We start from the raw sequence: 24,766 nt of genomic DNA, 5'->3' as shown, positions 1-24,766 counted from the left end.
ACCCGGTCAGTGAAAAAAAACTATCAGAGTAGTGGTATTTCACCTGCGGCCCACAAGGCCCGCATTCCCACTCCACGCCCCTGGCGGAGACTCAGGAAATGGGCGCCGTGGGCCTCCCACTTATTCTACACCTCTCATGTCTCTTCACCGTGCCAGACTAGAGTCAAGCTCAACAGGGTCTTCTTTCCCTGCTGATTCCGCCAAGACAGATCCCTTGGCTGTGCTTTGGCTGGATAGGAGGTAGGTAGGGACAGTGGGAATCTCGTTCATCCATTCATGCGCCTCACTAATTAGATGACGAGCAATTTGGCTACCTTAAGAGAGTCATAGTTGCTGCCGCCCTTGACACGCGCTTCATTGAATTTCTTCACTTTGACATTCAGAGCACTGGACAGAAATCACGTCGCATCAACACCCGCTGCGTGCCTTCGAGATGCTTTGTTGGGATTAAACAGTCAGATTCCCCTGGTCCGCACCAGCTCGAAGCTGGCTGCTAGGTGCCAGCCAGGGCAAGGGGCCTCTCGGAACCCCGGCCCCAGGGGCGGTCCAGTCCAGGGGAAGACCTGTGCGCGGGTGCGTGCGCAGCCAGGAGCAGCAATGCAGGGAGCCCCAATGCAACACCGGGCATGACCGGCCACCTGAATGGTTCCCAGCGGGCGGCTGCGATTCCTGCCATAGCTGGGGCGATCCATGGGAAGGGCCAGGCTCCCGCCAGGAGTCGCTGTCGCCGCTGCTTCCCCCCTCCCCTGGCCAAACCCCGCTCATGTGTTTCTGCCCCAGGGCCCCGCGGGAGACCTCCCCCCTTACCCGGCACCACCGCCTGGGTCAACACGCAGCCAAGTCCTCACCGCCCCCCTCCCCGCCCCCGACGCCGTCCTGAAACCCCCATCCCACCCCCGGGGCATATGGGTATGGCCAGGCTCCAGATTTACAACCTCTTCCCCCGATTTTCAAGGGCCAGCGCGAGCTCACCAGACGCCACTGGAACCGCGACGCTTTCCAAGGCACGGGACCCTCTTTCGGGGAGAACCCATTCCAGGGCGCCCTGGCCTTCTCAAAGAAAAAACTCTCTTCGGGGCTCACACCGGCTTCTCCGGGATCGGTTGTGTTACCGCACTGGACGCCTCGTGGCACCCGTCTCCGCTACTCCGGATTCGGGGATCTGAACCCGACTCCCTTTCCATCGGCTGAGGGCAACGGAGGCCATCGCCCATCCCTTCGGAACACCGCTCACCCATCTCTCAGGACTGACTGACACATGTTCAACTGCTGTTCACATGGAACCCTTTTCCACTTTGGCCTTCAAAGTTCTCGTTTGAATATTTGCTACTACCACCAAGATCTGCACCTGCGACGGCTCCACCCGGGGCTGTGCCCTAGGCTTCAAGGCTCACCGCAGTGGCCCTCCTATTCGTCGTGGCGTAGCTTCGCGGGGGTGTGGGCCGGGCGCCGCCGAAGAGCTTCCCAGTTTTCTCCAGTCCCCCTGTCTCTGACCGATCACCAGCGAGGGCTGGGTATGGGCTCGACGCTCCAGTGCCATTCATTTTCAGGGCTAGTTGATTCGGCAGGTGAGTTGTTACACACTCCTTAGCGGATTCCCACTTCCGTGGCCACCGTCCTGCTGTCTCTATCAACCAACAGTTTTTCTAGGGTCTGATGAGCCTCGGCATCAAGCGACGTAACCCAGCACTCCGTTTATCCAGAAGCACCAGTTCTGCCTAACAAATGTGGCCCACTATGCACTCTTATTCCACACCCGGGCTTCTTACCCATTTAAAGTTTGAGAATAGGTTGAGATCGTTTTGGCCTCAGGACCTCTAGTCATTCGCTTTACCGCATAAAACTGTGTTTGCGAGAACGCCAGCTATTCTGAGGGAAACTTCGGAGGGAGCCACCTACTAGATGGTTCGATTAGTCTTTCAACCCTAAACCCAGGGCGGACGACTGATTTGCACATCAGGACAGCTAGGGACCTCCACCAGAGTTTCCTGTGGCTTCGCCCTGCCCAGGCATAGTTCCCCATCTTTCGGGTCCTAACACGTGTGCTCATGCTCCACCTCCCCGACAAGGCTGGCGAGACAGGCGGGTGGTGCGCCCTCGGTGGACTGGAGAGGCCTCGGGATCCCACCTTGGCCCTGGCGGTCCTTCACCTTCATTGCGCCACGGTACCTTTCCTGTGTGCCCCAGACTCGCGCACTTGTTAGACTCCTTGGTCTGTGTTTCAAGACGGGTCGGATGGGTGGCCGACTTTGCCGCCAAACCCATGAGCTCACTTCTGTCCGCGGTGTGGCGCCTTGCAAAACCCTCCTGGGCCTGACTGCGTGACTTCTCCCGGGGCGCACTGGGGACAGTCCTCCAAGCCCCTCAGTGCCCCATTCTCGCCCCAGCGCCACCCCGAACCCTCTCCCCCCTCCCCCGCGACCCCGACCCTCAGATGGGCGAGAGGGAAGGAGAGCGATTTGGGAGCGGTTTTGCTCCTTCCAGCAAGTGCGGGTTGAAGATTGTTTGGCACTGGCAGGCAGGGACGGAGCCACGGACAGGCTCTTATGCTGGAATCCACCAATCACACCACCGCAATGGGCAAGCGGCTCTAGCATGGCTTCTCATTGGCTCAGACCTCACTGCAGTCCAAAGCTTCTGTGGTGAGAGAGCCTACTCCACAGTGGGAGGGGTGAAAGAGACTTTTTTAAATACGATATAGGTGGATTTTGTTGGCTGTTACACGTGGAGGCATGGAGGAGTGAGCTTGCCTCTGCGGATTGGGCTCTTCTCGGCGATGTCGGTGTCCTCAGAAGCGCCAGCGCCCAGCTGAGATGGCAGTGGCAGAAGGCAAGCAGTGTCTTCAGGAGTGCCAGGGCTCAGCTGAGAAGGCAGCGCCCAAAAGCAAGCCGGCCCCGGCAGAAAAGCACCTCGAGGCGGACGCCTCAGCGTTGTGCTGTGCGGGGAGTGCAGGAATCGCGAGCCCCATATCGCCCCCGCACTGCTCCCTGCAGGACCTGCCTGTGGAGATGCTGGTGGAGATCTTCGCCTCGCTCCAGGGCACAGACCTGGCCAGCCTGGCCCAGGCTTGCACCAAATTCCGGCACATCCTGCACACCGACAGCATCTGGAGACTGTGCTGTCACCAGGAGTTTGGCGTTCAGGAAAACTTTCAGAAACCGGAGATGATCGATGGTATGTCTTATAGAGAAGTCTACGCCAAGATGTTCCCATACAAAAACCTTTTGGGTTTGTGGCAGCTAGATTATGGCTATAGAAGACTGCTGAATGTAGTGGTGGATGATGGCTTATGCATTACTGGTTGGATGTACGGGCCTCGCCTTAACACCCATGTGGCTGGCCCAATGCAATTCGAGCCTTTGTTTAGAATTCACCTGACACAAAGGAAATCAGCCATGGTGGAGTACATGGACTACTTCTACAGCTTTTCCCATAGCCGACACATGCAGATTCAGAAGGACAGGTTCAGCAACCGGTGGATCCAGAGAGACCCCCGACAGGATTCACCAACGCGCCTTAGGGGAGGACGATGGCTGGAGATGTCCCAGGAAGACAGACGGCTGTATGACCGCCTGACCTACCGCCATCTGTACCTCCACCCCCCCCCCCCCCCCCTCCAGCCACCAGGACGATCTCCTCAGGCCAGGCCTCTTCCTAGGCAAATCTGATGGCTTCGGCCTAATGATTGCCATGCTAAGATTCCATGGGAAGTATGCCTGGGTCACAAAGATCACGGGAGACTTAATCTGAACGTTAGAGATCCACCTCATGCGCCGCATCCATCTGCCAGATGGCAAGACCTTCCACAACTTCAAGGAGCTCTCCCGCGTGGTCCAGGAGATTGAGGAGCAGGTGATCCGTGAGCAGCAGCAGCAAGAAAACAGAACTGAGGAAAGCGAAGGCCATGGCTGGCAGAGCCCTGGGCAGCCTAGCATCGGGGAGTCCTGGGCTGCACCTTCGGAGGAGCAGCCTGTTCCGTTTGTTCTGCCTGTGGGCTTGCGCTCAAGAGACCAGAACTATCCCTCCCCCCTCCCCGCAACCTGCAGGATGTGTTACTATGGTGTGCACATTGTTACCTTACATGGCTCCGCCTACCCCAGGCGCTGCCCTGGAGTCTTCATCCTGTTCGATGAGAACCACTTCGGGTTCATCTGGCTGGAGATGAAATACTTCACCCTGTTAGGCAGAGTCCAGAACATCTTCCAGCATGTGGAGGCACCATCCCTGCAGGCCTTCCTGGAGATGCTCTCAAACATTCAGCCCGGACCCCCTGAGAGGAGCAACTTGCATGCACTTTGAAGATTGGACCTTCTGACCTGGTGACCCACCTTTGTTCGTGTGTTTTTTGTTTTTTTTCCTCACCCGAGGAAATTTTCACATTGATGTTTAGAGTGGGGTAGAGAGGGGAAAACAGACATAATCCATGTGAGAGAAACACATCAGTTGTTTGCCTCCTGCCCAAGCCCAAACCAGGGCCAGGCTGGGTAGGGGCCAGAAATTGAGGTAGAAATAAACCTTAGACCAGTGGTCTCAACTTTCCTAATGCTGCGATCCTTTAATACAGCCCTCATGTTGTGGTGACCCCCAATTTCCTTGTTACAAATTTAACATGAACATGATTTGGGATAGATAGATAGATAGATAGATAGAAAGAAATATAAAGATACCGGGATAGCCCTGAACTGCCTGGTGGTGGCCATGCTGCTGAGGCCCCAGCACAGAGTGATGGTACAGATGTCTATGGACCTGTCCCTGTTCATCAGTCTATGTTGTTCTCTATATTCCACAAATGAGTGAGATCACGTGGTATTCATTTTTCTCTGACTGGCTAATTTCACTTTGCATAATGCTCTCCAGTTCCACCCATGCTGTTGTAAATGGCAAGAATCCCTTCTCTCTCTTTTTTTTTCCCCGCAGCGTAGTATTTCATTGTGTAGAAGAGTCGAAGGCTCTGCTTAGTCACTTAGATAAGCAAGAGAAGCGAGGCTTAGGAGGAATTCTTCTAGAAGACATAGAGGAAGAACTGCCCAATTCCCAGCAAGCTGTGAAGGCTTTACGGGACCTGGTATTCTTTGTAAATCGTCCAGAAAAGAAGAAAATTCTTTTCTTCAATGATAAAAGCTGTCAATTTTCTGTGGACAAAGAGTTTCAGAAACTGTGGAGGAGTGTCACTGTGGATTCAATGGATGAGGAGAAAATTGGAGATGGCAGCGAGATATTCAGAAGAATATCTGAAGCGACAGGGTATTTGTTCCATGCAGGAATCCAGACCAAAGAAAGTGGCCCCTATCCAGAGAAGGAAAAGGCCTGCCCGCTTCACAAAAAGTGACGACTCAAGACTCATAAGGAACACATGGCTGGAGTGCTGAAGGATGACTCTGACATTGCTCCTAGTAAATAGTGAACAGTTTTGTAGTGTGAAGAGGTCACCACACACCAACAGAGGAGGCAAACCTGCTTGAGGAACTGGATTCAGGTCAGCTTCCTCCCCCCACATTCTTGGATTTGGGGGCCTGGAATGACACCTTCCATGTCATTCCATATTGAAAAAACAAAAAACACTCCTTAAAATAAATAAAAATAAAAAAACCTCCACAGAAAACATGTTGATCCGGTCTTTCAACTTTCTGAGGTTTCGGCAAGCCCACATGGCCAGGCCCGGACTTGGTCTCTGGGCCGGGGCCTGACCATCCATCCATCCAGAGAGTGGGCGGGGTGGGGGGGTTGAGGGGTTGGGAGGGTCGAAAAGATGGCCCGAACCGGACATAGTCTTTGTGGATTACAGAGATTGGGTTGACTGTGGTCCTGGCCTGGGCCAAAGAGCCCGTCCCGCCTTTTGCTGGTCGAGAAGCATCAATGCAAGCGCCCCCTCCTGCAGCCTCCTCTGGGGAAGGCAGTCAGGTGACTGGACTTCCCCAGTTCTAACTAGACCCGAGGGGGCTCTGTCTTCAAGAAGGCAGGGGCTGAAGGGTGCTCATGGATTCCAAAGGACCATTCAAAGCCAGAAGTGTCCGTGCGTGACTGCGGATGTACACGCACAGAAGCGCGCGCGCACACACACACACACACACACACACTCCCAAACGTACACCCACACACACACACCTAGTCGCCCTCCTCCACCCTCCCCCACACACACACACGGGAGCACAAGGTCCGCTAACAAGATATCTGCTGAGTGACACGCTCCTAGGAGATTTACTGTGGTTTTCTTCCTTGTGGATTGTCCTGGGCCCACTGGAGCCTGTCTAAATAGGTATTGTCCCCTTTTCAACACAGAAAATGGCAATGCCTCTCCGCAAGGCCTGGAGATGGAGTCCTGTGGCCTTCTTGCGCACCTGCCCCATCTCCCAAGCTCTACCCAAGCCCGGGAATTGATTTAGCGGGCCAGTGGTGCCCTCTACTGGTCCTGGAGCACCAAATGCAAGCCTCCTCCTCAACCCCACCCCCACCTCCTTCTTCAGCTTTCTCTGGGAAAGACAGAGCCAGGTGTCTGGACCTCCCAGGTGTTTATAGACCCCAGGGCTGGGGGAAGTTCCAGCCCTGGTCGCTGTCTGCAAGAAGGCAGGTGTGTGTGTGTGTGTGTGTGTGTGTGTGTGTGTGTGTGGCGCAGGAGGGGGGACGGGGCGTTGGCAGAAGAGGGGTGCTCACAGATGCCATCCCACAATGGAAATCCTCCAATTAGCCTGAGTGACCACGGACACACACAACACACACACACACACACACACACACACACACACAGAGCACAATGTCGGGCACCGAGATTTCTGCTGAGTGACCCACCTCTAGGAGATTCACTGTGTCTTTTTGCAGGGTGGCTCAGGCCTGTGGATCATATTTGATGCTCAGCTGAAATTCTGATCACACCTACAGTACAACTGACCTCCTTGGCTTCAATGGTTTTGAAAAACCGACGTCATAGGGCACATCTGAAGGACGGCATCCTATTCATCTCCTAGAGTCGCCATGTCGCTCTGCCACCAAAGAGGTGGGTTACAAGAACAGAGAGGAATTCTCTGAGATTCCAGGTGCCAGGAGTCACAAATCAAGGTGCCACCGAGACCCCTTCCCATCGGGGGGCTCTGGGGAGCACCTTGCCTGCCTCCACCAGCTGCTGGTGGCCCCTGGCATCCTGGTCTCAGAGCTAATATACAAAACCATACACATTTTATTCACCTCAACTTCAGCCTCTGCCTCCCATGACCTCCAAGGCCTGCTTCGTTCGTTGTGTTTGAGTCTCTGGTCTCTCCCCTCCATAGCCACCGCTCCCTGCTGCCCCCTCCTTTTGAGGAATGAATACCAGGCATCACAGCCATGAACAGGAGAATGTGTGTGTGTGTGTGTGAGAGAGAGAGAGAGAGAGAGAGAGAGAGAGAGAGAGAGAGAGAACAGTGATGTGAGAGAAACTTGGATTGGTTGCCTCCCACATGCACCCTGCCCAGAGTCAAGATAGAACCTGGTATGTGAAACCACGTATGTGCCCTTGACCAGGAATCTCTTGACCCAGAATGGAGCCCTCAGCTTTCCATTGCATGACATGACATCTCACCTACTGAGCCACACCAGAGAGGCTCCGTTTGTCTTTCAAATGGATCTTCCCATCTATTTATCTTGAATAGATTATGGCCAGTTAAGTGTGCTTGCAATGTTATGGCTTTCTGAGTTTTTTGGAATCCTCTATTCCTCTTTTAGTTTCCTGCTCTCTTGTCCTGTATGTTGAAGGCTCTCTGTAGTGCTATGTTTGAATTCCTTTCTTTTATTTCTCCAGTGTCTCCTGTAGACACACACATGGGCGCAGTAGAGAGCACAAGGTCCGCTAACAAGATATATGTTGAGTGACGGGAAGCTGGGAGATTTTTTCCTTGTGGATTGTCCTGGGCCCACTAGAGCCCAGGTGTGTGGTTACCAGCATTCTTGACCTGGGACAAATGAACAGCCTCTCCATACATTGGAGGTTGAAAAACCAAGATAAACACACACACACACACACACACACACACACACCAGACCACGCCGAAGGTAAAGCCCTACCTCACACCACACACCATCACTACTAGATGTATTCAAGGACAGTTGACAACCTGGATAGCAGAGACAGTGAACAGGGCTTCTATAGGGTTGTATGTCAATTTTCAAATGAAGCACGTGGTTAAGATCATTTTTAACTTTTATTAATAAATTCATTAGGCTTGAGGGCATCCATTTGCCATGGATGGAAAGGACAGGCAGATATGTGACAGGCAACGATAAGCACTGAAATAGTCCTTAAAATCCAGAAGTTCTACTGATAAAAAAAAATACAAATGGGACCGATGTTTGTAACCATTCATTGCCGAGAAATAGAGCCAATTGCAATGAATGAAGAGAAATGAGCAAAGAAATAATAAAATAACATAAAATAAAATAACCCCTCCCCTCCCCCACACACACACACTCTTCACAGGTCCCGGCTCCGAGGAGCCCGCACTAGAGGTGACAGTCAAGCACACCAGGCATCGCAGCCACATTCAAGATAACCTTTCCTTGAGATGCTTTTGGTGAATGCCACCTGCAGGGCGTGTCCTGTGGGGGGCGTCTAGCCTGAGGCATGAGTGCCCCCACACTAAACTTGACCCCCAACCAGTGACGATGCTTCAGATCTAAGGCCAGATGATCGGTGCGTCTCTGGCTCTGCCCACCACATTCCGGGGCTGTAAAAGGGAGCAAGGGTAAGCATTGCAACGTGTTTTCTAGGGTTTTGTTTGAGAGACCCATAAAAGTATAACGCAGTGATCAGCCAGGCTGTACATACAAATAGATAGATAGATAGATAGATAGATAGATAGATAGATAGATAAAAAAATAGTAAATGTGGATTCATGATAAGAATGTATCATTGTATGCGGGCTTTACATGAAAGAAAGAAAGAAAAAAAAGCACTAACCGGTTTGGCTCATTAGATAGTGTTAGCCTGTGGACTGAAAGGTCCCAGGTTTGATTCCGGTCAAAGGCGTGTACCTTGGTTGCGGGCACATCCCCAGTGGGAGGTGTGTAGGAGGCAGCTGATCAATGTTTCTCTCTCATCTATGTTTCTAACTCTCTATCTCTCTCCCTTCCTCTTTGTAAAAAAAGCAATAAAATATATTTTTTTTAAAAAAAGAAAGAAAAAAAAGTAAGTATTCTGTCAACATTTCTTTGCTCTTTGGCCCCGCCCCTGCTTCCGCTCCCGCTCACGCTCCTGGTCAAGCAGATCAAATAAAGAAAAGTAAATAAAATAAAAAGTATCCTGTCAACATTTCGATCAACCCAAATCACTCTGATCCACAATCAGAGACTTAAGTCCAGGCCAGTCCATTTGGGCAACCCCGGCTCTCTGTGCATGATGGAGTCCTTACCAGACACCAAGTCCCCATCGGGCCATCTGGTCGACCCGCGCTCTCTCTGTGGATGGCAGGGTCCCCGCCGCCAGAGACGGGCTGTGCATTAAAATAAAATATATAAAATAAAATGAAAATAAAATAAATAAATAAATAAAATATATAATAAAATAAAATAATAAAAAGTCCCACAGCCAATCACTCTAATCGACAGCCAGAGACTGAGTCTGAGTCTGGCCATCTGGTCAACCTCGGCTCTCAGGGAAGGGGCGCCTTGGGCCTCCCACTTATTCTACACCTCTCATGTCTCTTCACCATGCCAGACTAGAGTCAAGCTCAACAGGGTCTTCTTTCCCCGCTGATTCCGCCAAGATGGTTCCCTTGGCTGTGGTTTCGCTGGATAGTAGGTAGGGACAGTGGGAATCTCATTCATCCATTCATGTGCATCACTAATTAGATGACGAGGCATTTGGCTACCTTAAGAGAGTCATAGTTACTCCAGCCATTTACCCGCGCTTCATTGAATTTCTTCAGTTTGACATTCAGAACACTGGGCAGAAATCACATGGTGTCAACATCCTCCGCAGAACTTCGGGATGCTTTGTTTGAATTAAACAGTCGGATTCCCGTGGTCCGCACCAGGTCTAAGTGGACTGCTAGGCACCGGCTGAGGCAAGGCACCATGCAGAACCTAGGCCCCAGGGGCGGGCCAGGCGGAGGAAAGACCTGTGTGCTCGGCCTGGGCCAAAATCCTGGGCTGGACCGCCCACGTGAGGGCTGGCCCGCAGCAGCTGGGGCAATCCACAGGAAGGACCCGAAGCGGGGGGGGGGGGGGGGGGCGGGGGGGGCGGGGGGGGCGCCCCCCCCCCCACGCGCCGCCCAGACCCCCTCCCCGGCGCAGAGGGAGATGGGGAAGGGAGAGCGAGGTGGGAGGGGGAGGAGAAAGCTGGAGGTCTGGGCGCCAGAGGGGAAGGGCTGCGGGGGCGGACCCGGGCTTGGGGTGGGGCGGCACGCCTCATACAGCCAAAGCGAGTGCCCAGCCCCGCTACGGGTCCCAACACCACCAATTCAGCCCTTAGGGCCAATCTTTATTCCGAAGTTTCGGATCCTGCTTGCCGACTTCCTTTGCCTACGTTGTTCCAACAAGCCAGAGGCTGTTCAACTTGGAGACCTGCTGCGGATATGGGTATAGCCCATATTTACACCCTCTCCTCCGGATTTTCCAGGGTCAGCGAGAGCTCACCGGATGACACCGGAACCGCGACGCTTTCCAAGGCACGGGACCCTCTCTCCACGGCGCCCTGCCCTTCACAAAGAAAAGAGAACTCTCCCTGGGGCGCCCGCCAGCTTCTCTGGGACGGTTGCCTTACCGCTCTGGACTCCTCGCGGCGCCCGTCTCCACCACTCCCAACTCCCTTTTGATCGGTTGAGGGCAACGGCGGCCATTGCCCGACCCTTCAGAACGACGTTCGCCCATCTCTCAGGACCGACTGACCCAAGTTCAACTGCTGTTCACATGGGACCCTTCTCCACTTCGGCCTTCCAAGTCCTCCTTTGAATTTTTGCTACTACCACCAAGATCTGCACCTGCGGCTGCTCCACCCGGGACTGCGCACTAGGCTTCAAGGCTCACCGCAGGGGCCCTTCTACTCGGAACGAGTTTTTTTGTTTGTTTGTTTTTCCTACACCCCTTTCTCTTGATTATGGCCAAGGTGAAAAGAGCAACCAGGAAAATATATCCCCAAAATGACTCGGTACAAAACAGGTCTTTTTCAGAAATATTTAATAAAATAAGAGTTAACGAAAAATCTTTACATGAGTTTTAAATCCTATTTCCAAACAGAAGAAACAACTCCATCATTGGCCACAGGTCACTGGCCATCCTCGCACACACTGACTTGCTGGTGCTTTAGCTGGTGTCCATCATCGCGTTGTAATCATCCAGCAGGGCGTCCATCTCCTTGCCGTCCATCTGGCCATCCAAATCCTCAGTGTCCCTCATAGCATTGTAAGTGTCCAGTAGTGTGTCCAACTCAGGGGTGTCCCTCATCCCGCTGTAAGCATCCAGCTGGGCGTCCATCTTTTTGGTGTCCCTCATTGAGTTGTAAGTGTCCTACTTGGCGTCCAACTACTTGGTGCCCCTCATCGCTTTGTAATTGTCCAGCTGGACGTCCAACTGCTCAGTGCCCCTCATCGCGTTTTCAGCATCCTTCTGGGCGTCCAACTGCTCGGTGCCCCTCATATCGCTGGAAGCGTACAGCTGGGCGTCCAAATTTTTGGTGTCCCTCATCGGGTTGTAAGCGTCCTTCTGGGTGTCCAAATGCTTGGTGCCCCTCATCGAGTTGTAAGCGTCCAACTGGGCGTCCAACTCCTCCACTGAGATATGTCGCTGTGAATTGCGACCAGTGTGCCTGCCTGTGCGCCCGTTGCCTCCGCGGGTGCCCCTCTGATGTTGAGGGGACGGCCATCCAAAGGGACCCCCTTGTACTGTTTCCTGGCTTCCAGGGCATCTGCTTTCCGCTCAAAGTGCACGTGGGCTGTTCCCAGGCTGGGGCCAGAGCAGTTGTAATGGACACCGGCCTTCTTAAGAGGCCCGAACTCCGCAAACAGCTGCGGGATGTCCGCGTCGGACACTCTGAAGTCCAGGTTGGACAGCAGCAGCTTCCCCCCAGTTATCAGGCCGGCGCCCCTGCCGAAGGCCCAGCGGAAGGTGCCGTGTTGCCACTTGTCGGGAAGCTGTCTCAGCCTGCTCTAGGACGCCGGCTGGTTCCTGCCTCGGCCGAGGTCCGCCAGGTTCTGGAATGGCCCGCCGCCCCTGCTCTCTGGTGCGGCGGCCTGCGCTCCACAACTCCGGCCTCTCTGGGAGGCAGCCTGGCCTCTGTCCGGCCTAGGTCCTTGCCCCCACCCCCGCCACAGCCGCGGCCCCAGCCATGGCCGCCCCGTTGACTCCGGTCCAGCCTAATGTCATCCAGTGACATGTGGATTTTGTCGGCCATGGCGGGGCCCAAATCGGCCTAGGATCAAGCCCCTCCGGAGGCACGCAGGTCCTTCACTTTCCCTACAGCACCAGAGCTGTTCCTGTGCGGGCACCAGATGAGCAAAACCGGTTAGGGCGGGTCACATATCTTTGTGCTAGTGAATGACAAGAGGTAACTAGTCACTTCCCTTTTTTCCAGTGCCCTTGGGTCACAGCCCAGAGTCCCAGGGCAGAGACCACAAATTCCCTCATTGTCACTGTTGTCATGTTAATTTTTGACCACTCACTATAATTTTACAGTTTACCAACCTCGAGCCTCTGCCCCTTTACTTTTTCCCACTTCCATCATCTACCATCACTGGATTTTATGGAAACCCACTGGTCAAAAGCAGGAAAGAGTGTAGAACAGTGTTTGAAACCACTTACAAGTCTCATCCTTGGATGGTGATTTATAAAAATAGGTCAAAGACATGCTTGGGGACTTTGGGCTTTGCTGTGCTGTGTATCTATGCAGAGACAGGGTGCTTTTAAACTCCTATGTGATGACTTAAGTTTATCCTTCACCCCTGGTCTGGCCTCCGGACTTTGTTATCTAGATCTTGGAAAGGTCTCTTCCCTGCCATGAAAGGAATAGATTTTCAATTCCTTGAGATTCTTTCCTTGAGATTCTGCTTCCCGGCAGTTGACGACAGTCTGGTTCAAATAAACTCATCACAGAAATTATTTACAGGTTTGAGTGTTTCTCAGTTTAATGGTATGAAACTCCAAGAAAACACACACACACCACACACACACACACACACACACACATACACACACACACACACACATATACATGCAAGTTTTTCAAGTGTACAACTCAACAAAACATCACCTGAATACAGCGCCCAAAGTATAAAGCCTCTTTCTGTAACAATTTTCCTCCCCCCCAACCCCCTCCCCGGTTTCTTTCTCTTTGGCTTTCTTTTGTGTTCCCCCCTTCCACTACCTCCCACCACCCCAAACCTATTATTTTCAACATAGGGAGGGGGCATTTCCAAGGCATACAAACAAAGCAACAAAGCCAGGAAGCCATAGAGGTAATAAACACTAACCTTGACCATATCTGCCACTGCCTATGAATATATATATATATATTCACAAGAAAGCCCAAAGACAGCAAGCAGGTGGGTGTGGGGAACATTCGTACAATGTCATCTGGTTGTGGATTTTAGCGTGACTCACCTTATGAATGACAAGAAAGTCTGGGGGCGGAGGGGGGGCGCCCTGTAGTATGTGTGTTTGAAATGAGGTAAATGTGGATGAGGCCTTGTCCATGAAATGTACAAAATCAATCAATTTGGCCCTGGACCGGTGGCTCAGTTGGCTAGAGTGTCTTCCCTTATGCCACTGTTTGTGGTTTCGTTCCCCAATCAGGGCACATACAGGAAGCAACAGAGCCCTGGCTGGTGTGGCTCAGTTGGTTGAGCGTCATGTCTTGCATTGAAAGGTCACTGATTCCTTTCCAGGTTTCAGGTTCAATACCCAGCTGGAGTATGTATTGGAGGCAACTGATAGGTATTTCTCTCTCTCTCTCTCTCTCTCTCTCTCTCTCTCTCTCTCTCTCTCCCCTCCTTCCCTCACTCCCTCCCTCCCTCCCTCCCTGTTTCCCCTCCTTTCCTAAAATCAATAATACACTACACACACACACACACACACACATATTTGTTCCTGTTAATCCTCACCCGAGGATATTTTTCCATTGATTTTTAGGGAGAGTGGTGGAGACAGGGCAAGACAGAGGGAAACATCGATGTGAGAGAAACACGTCAATTGGTTGCCTCCGACCAGGGCCAGGGCCCAAAGAACCTGCCACCAAGGTCTATGACCTTGGCTGGAATCGGACCCGGGACCCTTTGGTCCACAGGCTGCCCAACGCTCAATGCACTGAACCAAACAGGGTAGGGGAAATATATATATGCTATACCCAGCCACGCATTGCTGTGGCTCAGTCTGGTTAAATGGAAAAGAAAGAAAAGAGAAAGCACACATTTCTAATATGCTTAATTTCACAATGCCTGTGGGTATGCAACATTTTGTGTTGTTCCATTGTCTGTGCAGATATAGAGATTGTCTGGTTTGCCGACTCTAGAACAAGCAACATATAATTGTCCATGTGAGAAGCAATCCACGTCTAGATCTAAACCGCACAATTCTAAAGATTGGTCCTGAGCTTTGTTAACGGTGATTGCAAACGCCAATCGAATCGGGAATTGTAATCTCTGAAATTGAAATGGCATACCCGTTGGAATCATAGGAATCTGAGGAATGAGGACATGTTCACCTTTGAAAGGTCCTGTCAAGATTGTTGCTTCTATGACATTGCTCATTAATTTTTTTACTGCAAGCCGCATGCCTGTCAAAGCTTTGGCTGGATGACATTTCGCAACATGGTAATTGCCGTGCCGATTTTCAATTGCAGTACATGTGGTGGCATCCCTGGCAGATCGAGTGAATTCAAAAATTCTGTTGGATAATTAATCGCTTCATCTGCTTCCACAACATTGTCGACGGACTTGTATGTGACTGCCTCGCTTTGAATGTTAGACTGATTGATATTGTTAAGTCCGTAGAAGTCTTTGTTATTGGCTGCAAGAATAGCTCATTCACTCAGCCAATTGTGATTCTTATAATTGGTTTGAATATTGGGAAATACTTTTTCAACCAATTCTTCTTTTGACGTCACTAAATTGCAGAAGTGATGAGGCAATGAAATTCGTCCTGAGGTAAGATCAACCGACACCTTTCCATTCCCAATTCCCAGCAATTGATGTGAGAATATCTCAGCTGATGGATCGTTTTGCAGCTGGACATGCATATTTGTGGTTAATTTTATCTGCAATTTATAATTGTAAACAGAAATATTGAAATGGAATCATAAATTTTTAGTATAGCATGTGTTGCTTTTACGTCCAACAGATGGCTCTGTTTTTCAAAAAAAGCATGTTTTTACCTGTCACAGGTGTGACATCTATATAATAGTCAGTATATAGGTATATGGAAACATGCGCATATTCGAATGCAACGTTGTGCCAAAATTTCAAAGCAATCAGTGAGGACCTTTCGGAGATTTAAGATTTTGAACAAACGAACATTTGCATTTTTATTTATATATATTTAAAAGCTACTGATGAATGAATAAACAACTTCTCTCTCTCCCTGCCTCTTCCTCCCCCCTCCTCTCCTACCTTCCACTCTCTCTTTTTTTCCCCACTCTCTCAAAAACAAACAAACAAAAAAAACTAGCCCTAGCTGGTTTGGCTCAGTGGATAGAGCCAAAAGGTCCCAGTTTCGATTCCTGTCAAGGGCACATGCCCGGGATTCGGGCTCGATCCCCAGTACGGGGTGTGTAGGAGGCAGCTGATCCATGATCCTCTCTTATCGTGGATGTTTCCATCTCTCCCTCTCCCTTCCTATCTGAAATCAATAAAAAATATATATTTTAAAGAACACATCAAGCCCTAGCCGGTTTGGCTCAGCGGATAGAGCATCAGCCTGCGGACTGAAGGGTCTCGGGTTCCATTCTGGCCAAGGGCACATGCTCGGGTTGCAGGCTCAATCCCCAGTAGGGGGCGTGCAAGAGGCAGCCGATCCATGTTCCTCTCTCATCATGGATGTTTCAGTCTCTCTACCTCTCCCTTCCTCTCTAAAATCAATAAAGAAATACATTATTTTAAAAATATATACATCAGGAATCAGTGTAGAGCAGTGTTTGACAACACTTGGGAATCACTGCTAAAGAGCAATACACTGTAGAACAGTATTTGACACCACTTGGGATTCACTTCTAAAAGGCTGGAAACTATATGAAAGTGTTTGAAAGCACTTTGAAATCACTGATCAACATCAGAAACTGTGCAGAACAGCGTGTGGCCAAACTTGGGAATCACTGCTAAAGTGAAGTCAGTACACTGACAAATGGTAGGAAAGGTGCAAAAGTGTTTGAAAACACTTGGAAGTCACTGGTAGCATTCTAAGATGCCAGAGAGGAAAATGTCACCGAGGCCAAAATCCTACCTCCATCTTCTTAGGGTTTGTGGAGGAGGCGGCCCTGAAAAATTCACCTGACACACGGGGGAGGGGGGTTGGTAGGGAGACACGAGGGCAACATTTTCTTTCCCTCAAGTGTCTGCTATGAGAAGGGAAGCGCTCCTAAGGAGACCTCGGAAGAGCCGCATCCACGCTTTTTCAGACTGGGTTGAAAGGAGAGGGGCGATTGTGGGCAAGCCACTAAGTAGGCGGGGAGGCAAAGGGAGAGATGAGGGAGGCCCGTTCCTACAGATTCCTCTGCCTCTCAGCTGGCTTCCTGCCTAAAGTGCAAAAACGAGTCCCAGTGTGTGCGCTCGTCGTCTCTCCCCCCACCCCCACCCCCTCGATCTTTCCGTCCAGTTGGAGTCTTTTTTGCCATCTGGCCACTTTGGAATATTGTCTCTGGCTCACCTGAGCAGCTGAGGTGGCGGCATAGTCACTTAAGGAAGGAAAGGAGAAGATCCGCTTGGTTCCAGGCACCGAATTGTGCCAGAGGTGGGGGGGGGGGCGGGCAGGAGTCAGTCGCTGAGCGGCCCCCAATGTATTTCTAAGACAGTGAGCGACTCTGGTAAGGGCATGCGGTAGGAGGAGAGCAGCTGGAGTTCTGTTTGTTGGCTGGGGGCTTGCAGGGGATGGGGAGGGCCTGGGGTCCATTTGCTCCTTTGTTGATGTCTCTTTCTTTCTTACTTTCTTTCTTTCTTTCTCTTTTTTAAAACAAAGGTGAAGAACTCTTCAGGTGGAGGTATTTCTGCAAGAAAGTCTGGCAGTACAGGGCATGGGGGTATGCGGGCCAGGCCAGTCCATTGACCAGATAACGCAAAGGATCTGTAGTGGCTCTGACTAGCGCCCTTCCTTTAAGAAACAGGAAGACAGAGGAGTTTCTCTCGGGGTCCCTCCCTCTCCCTTCCCCCTCCACCCCCCCCCGCCACACACACACACACACACACACACACACACACACACACACACACACACACACACACACACACACACACACACACACACACACTCACACACAGTGGCACCGGAGTAGCAAGAGGTTTCCAGAATGAACTGAATTCCAAGTCCTAGCCAGACAGCCACCCCGCACCAAGGGAAAGACCATATAAAAACGGCCGCCAGGTGGCGCGCGAACACCAGCGAGAAAGTCAGTGGGGCAGCTCAGGGGCCTTGGACCCAGCCTGGCCCGGGAGGGAGCCCTGCTGCCCGCTGTGTGTGTGTTTGGGGAGAGGAGGGGGGCAGGGGGCAAGGGTGGCCGATCTCCTCCCTGCGCCCACCTCTCCAGTGGGACCGTGTCGGCCGGGGCCCATGGAGGGCGGCGGGGCGGGCTCCACCACCTGGGGTTTGCCCAGGAAGGCCCTGTGCGCGCAAGCGCGCGCAAGCGCGCACACACAAATGGCCTAGCAGCAGAAGGGGGACTGGAAAAGTTTTTTTGGGAGTGGGGCCTGACAGAGGACCGAGAGGATGTACCCAGAACACTTTTTGCGGGCCCGGGACCTTTAAAACCTCAACGGGTGGGGGGGGGGGGGGGTGTGGGGGGGGGGGCTTGGGGGGGGGGTGTCATGACTCTAAAGGCAGCGAGTATTCACGGGGCAACAATGGAGGAATCATTTTCTCTGTTTCCTTTCAGTTATTATTTTTTTTTCGGAATTGAATTTATTGGGGGACACATCGGTGAATAAAATAAAATGAAATGCAATAGGATAAAATGAAAGGTGTAAATACATAAGAAGCTTTGCATTGTGTGTGCTAGGGTGAGGGACTGTGGCATGGAAGGGTAAGGGAATGTGGGAGGGGGAGGGCCTGTGGCCTGGAAAAGGTTACCGATTGTTTCAATGTCAGGAACTGTGGCAGAGAAAAATTGCTAGATTGTCTTAGAAAACAATGTGTTATGATTAAATCCAGCCAGGTGTGAATCTGTTTACCTCCCCTCCATTCTCATGAACTTTTTGTGAACTTCTAATGAAATGCTTTGTATTTTTTAACACTGTTTTGCTATAAAGGATCATACTGCACCCTTGATCTCTGCCACATGCTCCGAATCTCCCAGAGCGGGAGATAGGTGCTGTGGTCAGCTGGCCAGCTTAATAACAGGCATTTAAATTTAGATTCTGAGTCGGTGGTCTATCTCATTGAGCCAACTCAGAACATTGTGGATGAAAAGGGGCCACATGCTAACCTGACCCACTCGGGGGAGGCCTGGCCTTGCAAACTCAGACACCTCAAGTGACCACCCAGGATGTTCTGAATTAAAAAAAAAAAACTTGTTAAAGTAGAAAGCAGTGTATAGTGAGTGGGCAGTCACGCCCTAGGCCCGGTATCTCCTCTGATTGAGATTACCTTTGAACTTACTGGCATCTGAGCCTATTGTCTTTCTATGCCTCTAGGTCCTAGAGTCTAGGATCACATGTCTCTGGAGTAGTGAAAGTCCCGGTAAACAGTCACTTTCCTTTTCCCATTGCCCTCAGGGCACAGCCCAGGGTCCCAGGGTAGAGACCACAAATTCCCTCATTGCTACTGTTGTATATTTTTTGTAAAGTTAGGGACGAATGAATAAACAAGTGGAAAAACAATTTTCTCTCTCTCTCTCTCTCCCCCCCCCTCCCTGCCCCCTCCCTCTCCCTTTCACTCTCTCTTTAAACAACAACAACAACAACAACAACAAAAATGGCCCTAGCCGGTTTGGCTCAGTGGATAGAGCATCAGCCTGTGGACCGCAAGGCGTCCTGGGTTCGATTCCAGTCAAGGGCACATGCCTGGGTTGCGGGCTTGATCCCCAGTGTGGGGTGTGCAGGAGGAAGCTGACCGGTGATTCTCTCTCTCTCTCTCATCGTGGATGTTCTAGCGCTCTCTTTCTCTCCCTTTCTCTCTGAAATCAATACAGATATAAAAAATAACACACAACCACAAATGTATTATTCCACCTTTATGTAGTAAAAAGTGTGCTTGGATGATGTTTTGTATTTACTGTTATTAAAACAGTGAACAGCTGAAACCGGTTTGGCTCAGTGGATAGAGCATTGGCCTGTGGACTGAAGAGTCCCAGGTTTGATTCCGGTCAAGGGCATGTACCTGGGTTGCGGGCACATCCCCAGTGGGAGATGTGCAGGAGGCAGCTGATCGATGTTTCTCTCTCATCGATGTTTCTAACTCTCTATCTATCTCCCTTCCTCTCTGTAAAAAACAAAAAAAAAAATCAATAAAATATATTTAAAAAAATAAAACAGTGAACCTAAAAGGGGGGGGGGGGAGATGGGGAGGAGGAAAAAAGGGAAGGGTTGACCTTAGCCGTTTCAAAATGGTGGTTGCCAAGTCTCTGGAGCTAAAATGGCGGCTGCCTAAACTCCTTTTTTAAAAAAATATATATTTTTATTCATTTCAGAGAGGAAGAGAGAGAGCTAGAAACATCCATGATGAGAGAGAACTTACTGGCTGTCTCTTGCACGCCCTCTTCTGGGGATCGAGCCCACAACCCGGACCCTTCGGTCCACCGCCGGGAAGCAGATTCTCAACATATTGGGATAACGCTCCGTAGAATGGAAGGTGTGTGTGTGTGTGTGTGTGTTTGTTTGAGTGTTTTAACCTTGTTGTATAAATGACAAGCAAAAGAGGAGATGTAATTGGGTTACATGAACTCCGTTGGTGATAGATGAGGGAGGCGAGAGAAAGCAAAGCGGGGTGGGGAGGGGAGGGAAACCTCTGAGATTGGATAAAAATTAAAGTAAAATGATAGACACATACTTCTTCATACTTCTCTTACTTAGGTTGGCCTAGGATAGTTAATGGCCATCAATTTACTCAACAACAATGAGGGGATTTAAAAAGGAAAATTACACCCTAGCTGGTTTGGCTCAGTGGAGATAGAGTGTCGGCCTGCGTGCTAAAGGGTCCCAGGTTCGATTCAGGCCAAGGGCACATGCCCAGGTTGAGGGCTGGATCCCCAGAGCCCCCCCAGCCCCCGGTAGGGGGTGTGCAGGAGGCAGTTGATCCATGATTCTCTGTCATCATTGATCTCTCTCTCTCTCTCTCTCTCTCTCTCTCTCTCTCTCTCTCTCTTCCTCTTTGAAATCAATAAATGCACACAAATAAAGCTCTGACCAGTTTGGCTCAGTGGATAGAGCGTCGGCCTGCGGACTCAAGGATCCCGGGTTTGATTCCAGTCAAGGGCATGTACCTTGGTTGCAGGCACATCCCCAGTGGTGGGTATGCAGGAGGCAGCTGATTGATGTTTCTCTCTCATCGATGTTTCTAACTCTCTATCCCTCTCCCTTCCTGTCTGTAAAAAAAAAAATCAATAAAATATATGTAAAAAAAATAATAATAAAAAAAAAATTTTAAAAAGAAAGATTGACCTTTGTCAGGGAAGGTAGCGGCCAAAGACGTGACTACTCACCATCACTGTTTGTTTGTTAAACTTTTAATTTCCATCCATGGATGGATGGATGGATGGATGTGTCCTCCCTCCCTCCCTCCCTCCTCCCCTCCCTCCCTCCTTTCCTCCCTCCTACCCCCCCTCCGCCCACCCGCCCGCTCACCCGGTTTCCACGGGAAATCGTCAGTCTCATATCACACACTCACTGGTGATTTCAATCGCTGCCTCCTTGCTCCCCGTGAGAAAGAGGAAGGAAAATGGACACACCTGAAAGAGCCCCACAGGCGGCAACTGTGAACCAAGTGCACGCACATGTGTGCGTGTGTGGCATTTGTCAACAACGTAAGAAATCCTCCAACCTGTGCAGAATTTCTGTGAGTGTCTTTGAGCCAAACTGTCCACAAATGTCGCATGCACGCTGGGAAGCACTATCTCAATGAATGGTTGGAGAGGATGTTCCCAAGAATGGCAATGTCGCTCTGCCCCCCGCCTTATTTTATACACTCCAATCCAAAGAGGAGTGGTTTACATGAAATCCACTGGTGACATTTGAGGAACGTGGGAGAAAGCAAAGTGGGCAAACCTCTGGGATTGGATGCAAAGTAAAATGATGGACACAGACTTCTTTTACCTAGGTGGGTGGGTGTAGGATAGCTCATATAGCCAATCATGAACTCGGTCATCGTGATGGGGTTTGTGATATTCACAGAGCCGTGCCTGTGATTCCAGGGCTCCAGAAAAGATGGAAAATCCCCTTGACATTTCAAAGATGTGTGATTGTGGATGCAAGAAAGAAAGCAACAGACAGGCTCAGTCCAGGTAAAGATGGACCTCTGTAAGGGAAGATGCCGGCCTAGGACAGGATCACCCACCCCAAACTGATGTTAGCCTTGTAAGGCCACCATGCATGGCCTCCCCTGAGCTTCTCAAGTTTAGTACAGTATGTGGTCCTTTTCACCACCACCAGCACCAGCCCCAACCCCACCACCACCACCACACACACACACACACACACACACACTGAGTCCTCTCATGGGGCGAACCAATCCTGACTCTAAAGTCGTGATCCTGACCCAGGGAGTTGTATTAAAAATCAAGCTAAAGGAGTGTGAATGTAAACTGTAGGCTTATCAAAGGTTCAAAGGAGGTCTCTGTTTACCACCATTGAAAGAAAACAAACCAAGAAAGAGATCAAGGGTGGGTCAAAACACCCTCTCTGGGACTGGGAGGGAGAGAGTTCCTGCATCTGTCCAAGAGGGTCATCTGCAGTGTGAAAAGCCAGGGTTCAGCAACAGGGGATATTTTCTTCCTCTCAGGGATCATGAAAAGCATTCATGACAGTAAGGAGGTGGGTATGGGGTGGGTGCTGTCATTGAAAAGGCTAGGTGAGCAGGGAGAGCTATGCCATTTACAGGCATACCCTATCCACTTTTCCTTTCACAGCATTTACACAGTGACTTAATGTTTAGTTTTGAATGGCATTACTTCTTGAGTCTCCTCCTCATTGTTTCCAAGTCTTTGGTTGATACTCAGGTGTAGGACGAGTGTATGTATGTATTTATGTTTGTATGTATGTATGTATGTATGTATGTATGTATGTATGTATACTGTGTGTCAGCCCCAGGATGGACAGAATCTGGGGAGGTGGCGAGTGGAATAGACTAGAATAGAGTGGAGGAGAGGGGGAGCAAGAGGAAGGGAGAGAGTTGGAGGGAGGCAGGAGGTAAGCTGGGGAAGAGAGAATGCCAAAGGACCTCGTTAGTTAATGACACCGGGCATGGCTCTTATTCTGAGTTTTTTGTTTGTTTTCCTCGAATGCCACCTATGCAGAAAACAACCTGTGTGAAGTTCAACTAAGGTCACCCACACAAGAATAAGGACTACCCATTGACTGCAAGGCTCTGTAGTAGGTTGCCCGCTGCTTGCACTTGGCAGAGACTCAAATCTGAGGCAAGAGGAAGAGCGGGGAAGCTGGAGTAAAAGAGGGAGAGGTGTGTGATGTATTTCATGAGGTGGAGCACATTTGCAACCCCTCCCCCTTGGAACCAAGTTTAGGGGGTCTGTGGGGGTGGAAGATCCAGAAAAATAGAATACAATAAAAAGAAAAAAGAAAGGAAGGGAGGAGGGGAAAGAGAGAGAGAGAGAGGAGAGAGAGAGAGAGAGAGAGAGAGAGAGAGAGAGAGAGAGAGAGAGAAAGAGAGAAAGTGAGAGAGAAAGAAAGAAAGAAAGAAAGAAAGAAAGAAAGAAAGAAAGAAAGAAAAAGAAAGAAGAGAGAGAGACAGAGAAAGAAGAAAGAAAGAAAGAAAGAAAGAGAGAGAGAGAGAGAGAGAGAGAGAGAGAGAGAGAGAGAGAGAAGAAGAAGAAGAAGAAGAAGAAGAAGAAGAAGAAAGAAAGAAAGAAAGAAAGAAAGAAAGAAAGAAAGAAAGAAAGAAGAAAGAAAGAAAGAAAGAAAGAAGAGAGAGAGAGAGAGAGAGAGAAAGAGAGAGAAAGAGAAAGAGGAAGGTCCTCTGTTCAGTCCTGACTATGACTTTCTGGGGCGTGGCATGGCACGGCATGGCAGGGCACATCCGGTCAGTCGCCGCCAGTGGTGTGGTTTGTGGTTTCCAGCCAGAAACCCCACTGTGGTCCACTTCAGTCCACCTAATACCTTTCCTGGCTGGGGAGAGTTCCTTTGGATCATAAGGACAAACCCAAAGGAGGACAAAGTTCAGAATGCCTAATTTACGCCTGCCCATTTCTACACCACAAAGCCGTCCATAGTGTCCAAGTGAGTTGACCTGCATTTTTCATGTCTGCGAAAGAAATTTCCATTTGAGGTACAGGTACTGTTTTGTGTTATTTATCATGGATGTGCCTCCATCCAAAGTGCTAGTATGGCGATCCACTGCCTTCCATTCACGCCCCTCTGTCTGCCGACTGTGCAAGCGCTTTCCCTGATTTGGCTCCACCCTGTGACGACAATGGACCAACCCGGCCCTCTGGCCGACCTCGCTTTGAGGCTTATAAAAGTGGTCACCAGGAAGGTGGTGCATGATAAGGACAGGTTGCATCGTCATCACGTCATCACCAGGGTGGTGAGAACGCAGGGTCCGGTACTAGGGGGGGGGGGGCTTTGAAGTCTTCATATTCTCATTCTCTCTCTCTCTCGCTCGCTCTCTCTCTCTCTCTCTTTCCATCTAGCAGTCAAGAAGCACAGACACTCCCACGATGCGGATGAAGGACTGTCAGTTAGACATTGAAATTTCCTCCGCGAGCGAATATGGGGCGATTTAGGAATTTCCTTTCAGTGAACACGCCTCGCACTGTGCCGCCAATGCCGCCAATGTCAACAATGCCGCCTAGAAACATCCCTAAAGGGTTGAAGTGTTGATAGGAATAGAAACAGGAAGGGTAAGCATTGCAACGTGTTTTCTGGGGTTTTGTTTGAGAGACCCATAAATGTATAACGCTGTGATAAGCCGGGCTGTACATATAAATAAATGAATGAATGAATGAATGAATCAATCAATCAATCAATCAATCAATCAATAATAGTAAATGTGGATTCATGACAAGAATGTATCATTGTATGCGGGCTGTACGTGAAAGAAAGAAAGAAAAAAAAAAGCCCTAACCGGTTTGGCTCAGTGGATAGAGTGTCAGCCTGTGGACTTAAAGGTCCCAGGTTCGATTCCGGTCAAGGGCGTGTACCTTGGTTGCGGGCACATCTCCAGTGGGAGGTGTGCAAGAGGCAGCTGATCAATGTTTCTCTCTCATTGATGTTTCTAACTCTATCTCCCCTCCTCTCTGAAAAAAATTAATAAAATATATTTTTTTTAAAAAAGAAAGAAAAAAAGTGAGTATTCTGTCAACATTTCTTTGCTCTTCAGCCCCACCCCCGCCCACGCCCCCTCTCCCGCTCCTGCTCCCTCTCCCAGTCAACCAGATCAAATAAAGAAAAAAATATAAAAAGTATCCTGCCAACATTTCTTTGCTTTTTGGCCTCGCCAC

The 24,766-nt window shown here is 50.3% G+C and overlaps 1 pseudogene; it reads right to left on the bottom strand.

The window, feature by feature from the left end:
* Nucleotides 1-11,487: 11,487 nt before the first annotated feature.
* Nucleotides 11,488-12,355, bottom strand: LOC139000704 (THO complex subunit 4 pseudogene; annotated as a pseudogene).
* Between the last annotated feature and the right edge of the window lie 12,411 nt (nucleotides 12,356-24,766).

The sequence above is a fragment of the Myotis yumanensis genome, unplaced genomic scaffold (assembly GCF_028538775.1).
Source record: "Myotis yumanensis isolate MYYU_CA2020_CCGP unplaced genomic scaffold, mMyoYum1.0.hap1 SCAF_25, whole genome shotgun sequence".
In the NCBI taxonomy this organism is placed as follows: Eukaryota; Metazoa; Chordata; class Mammalia; order Chiroptera; family Vespertilionidae; genus Myotis; species Myotis yumanensis.
Note: the sequence above shows the minus strand (reverse complement) of the source record. Positions and strands in the feature narration are given on the sequence as shown.